General features: G+C 39.4%; 1 protein-coding gene across 1 annotated transcript in view; it reads right to left on the bottom strand.

Moving 5' to 3' along the window:
* LOC108358881 (protocadherin beta-4-like) overlaps window positions 1–2,777 on the bottom strand; it is a 164,748-nt gene that overhangs the window by 146,408 nt on the left and 15,563 nt on the right. The gene's annotated exons all lie outside the window — the stretch shown is intronic.

The following is a 2,777-nucleotide window of genomic DNA, read 5'->3' as shown; positions in this document are numbered from 1 at the left end:
AAATTTACATTGTTAGATCTAATTTTCACATTCAATTTTTTTACGAGCTTTGGGAATATTTAGAAATGTATCAGTAGGGGTTCCACCGAAACTAGTAAATTTTTGAAACGGGTTTACGAGAAAAACAGTTTGGGAACCTCTCCTGTATACGGACACACATCAAACTCAAACTTACGAAAAATCGAAGCGACTTATAATGCTACCGGACGCTATGGTCTTGGAGCTTTCCGGACAACACCAGTGAATATCTTACAGGCTGAAACCGGAGTGGGTACCCTGAGGGATAGAATTTGTATAAATACAGCTAAACTAGCAACAAAGCCCCTAAGCAACAACTTATTCCCTACAAAACAGACAAGAATACAAAGCCATTGGCTAAGTAAGCTATTGTCAGCTCTCGATAGAATATCCTATAGTATTCGCCATCTGAATTTAGATCCAAAACCAAAACGCAAGTTCACACCGTACCGACCAGCATGGTTCTTTCAACAAAGCAGCAATATTTCCACACTTATGCAACCACCCAAGCAATCCACATGCCACAACGCCTACGAAACACGTTTCTACGAAACAGTAGAACAGTATCGGGCATCTGGGTGGTCCCTTCATTACACTGACAGGTCCAAATCCGAGGCAGGAGTGGGCTATTCAATTGTGAACCACAACTACGAAATAATAAAACTCGCTCAACTCGAGGAAAATTGTTCAATATTTACGGCTGAGGCCGAAGCACTACTTGACGCAGTCAAATGGTTTAAAGCGATTAAAGGCAAACATATCGGACTCACAATCATGCATCAAGGCCGTTATAAATATCTTGCCATAAGAATAAAATAAAGTTAATGCGGATTCCAGGACATGTAGGAATTTGAAGGAAACACCTCTGCTGATGAAGCTGCAGAGTTCAGTACTATATCCCAGTAATAAAGAAGGCTACCCAAAATAAAAGCGACCTCCTGAGGACCATCACTGGCTATTACCGCCAAAAACATTTTCATAATTGGAACAATTTTCATAACCACTATAAGGAAGTGAATCCATCCGGAAAAGCGCCCACCTATCCGTCCACCATCTCCAAAGCAAACCTACATAAATACATACGTTTCCGTACAGGACACACACGCTTGACACACTCCCACATTTTTACCACTTCCGATCCACCAATACGTCCAGTATGTCATCAATCCCAACTCTCATTCCAACACATTACTGTAGAATGTAATAGAATCAAAAGCATATGTGATAACTACAGTAGTACAATGTTACAATAAATTTCTAACGTATCAGAAAAAAATATATCGAATTTTATAAACATCCTAAGATTGTGTAAAATATCATATATAGTCAAACAATGGTATTCTCAAAGGTTAATACTGCTTACTGCTATTTTAACTAAAGTCAAATTAGATGTACATAGGCTGAAGACCGTAGCTGTTAGTGCCTTGTTTGTTTAAGTTTCTTGTATGATTTATTATACAATAAACATATCAATAATAACAATAATAATTGCATTTGCATTAGTTTAGTTTTTAAAAATATTCAAATCATTGTAAAGTATTGAAATGCGCGCAGTTATAATATGAAAAAATTTACCAAATTCTCCTGTGAAAACTTTCCTATGGAGCTATTTAGTATTGTCGCTATTGTCGCGATAACTTTGTCGCAGTGGCAATTGTCAGAATCCTTACCAGACGATTCTCACCAACATTCCAATATTGTCACTGTCGCTGATATTTCTGGCTCCGAAATTTTTCTTAAAAATCGACAATTGTCGCACCTGTCAGTTTTATGAAATAGGCCCCAAATGCGCTATTACGCTATCTTTTCTTAAAGGCCAAATGGGAGTAGCAGCTTCCAGCTCTCAGTAGAGCTCAAAAGTCATCGAGGCTACCCCACACGCTGTCCCACCTGCTCTAAACTTGTGACTGACATCGCCACTGGCAACCTGCTTTGTCCAAGCGAGACCTACGATTCTGTTAGCAACCACGCGTGCACACTAGAAATGTTAATCCCGGGATCCCGTGATACTTGGCAAATAATCCCCGAGAATAATAGAAACTACTTTCTTGACGAGTATTGGCTATATTTTCTAGCTAATTACACATATAACTGTTGTAACGTTATTTACTTACAAATGAACAACCTTGTTACTTAAAAATATATAGATCGTAATGAACATTGAAATATCAACTATTGTAAAAGAAAATTTTCTGAATAAAACTCACTCGATTTTAATACCTCAAACCTAAAGGTTATGGCCCAGCATTGGCTTTGAAATATAAAGAAGTTAATATAAAAATATATATATTTTCTTTTTATGCCAAGAAAATTTTTCTGCTGGAAAACATATTTAAAGAAATGAGTCACGCTAGCATCAAGATTGAACCACTCACAAAAGACAACTTCGATACATGGAAAATCCAGTGCGCTGGGTTTGGGTCCCGCCACGTTAAAACCCCGCCCAATGAAAAATTCCAACAAGCCTCGGATGAGACCCCCTTTTTCTGATGACGACCACGGCAAACGTATAAAGGACTATGATTTAAGGGTATGCACCTGGAATATCCGGACCCTTAATGGGGAAGGTGCCTCTGCCCGGCTGGTTGATGTCCTCGGGAAGACAAAGGCTGACATCACCGCCATCCAAGAAATGCGATGGACGGGGCAAGGTAAAGTAAGCGTGAAGCCTTGCGACGTCTACTACAGTTGCCACGTAAAGGAGCGCAAATTCGGTGTTGGATTCGTGGTAGGAGAGAGACTCCGTCGCCGAGTACTGG

This window comes from Rhagoletis zephyria, unplaced genomic scaffold (assembly GCF_001687245.7).
Source record: "Rhagoletis zephyria isolate East Lansing unplaced genomic scaffold, Rhagoletis_zephyria_1.1 Rzeph_scaffold_00309, whole genome shotgun sequence".
NCBI lineage: Eukaryota > Metazoa > Arthropoda > Insecta > Diptera > Tephritidae > Rhagoletis > Rhagoletis zephyria.
This window is presented reverse-complemented; position numbering and strand designations above follow the sequence as displayed.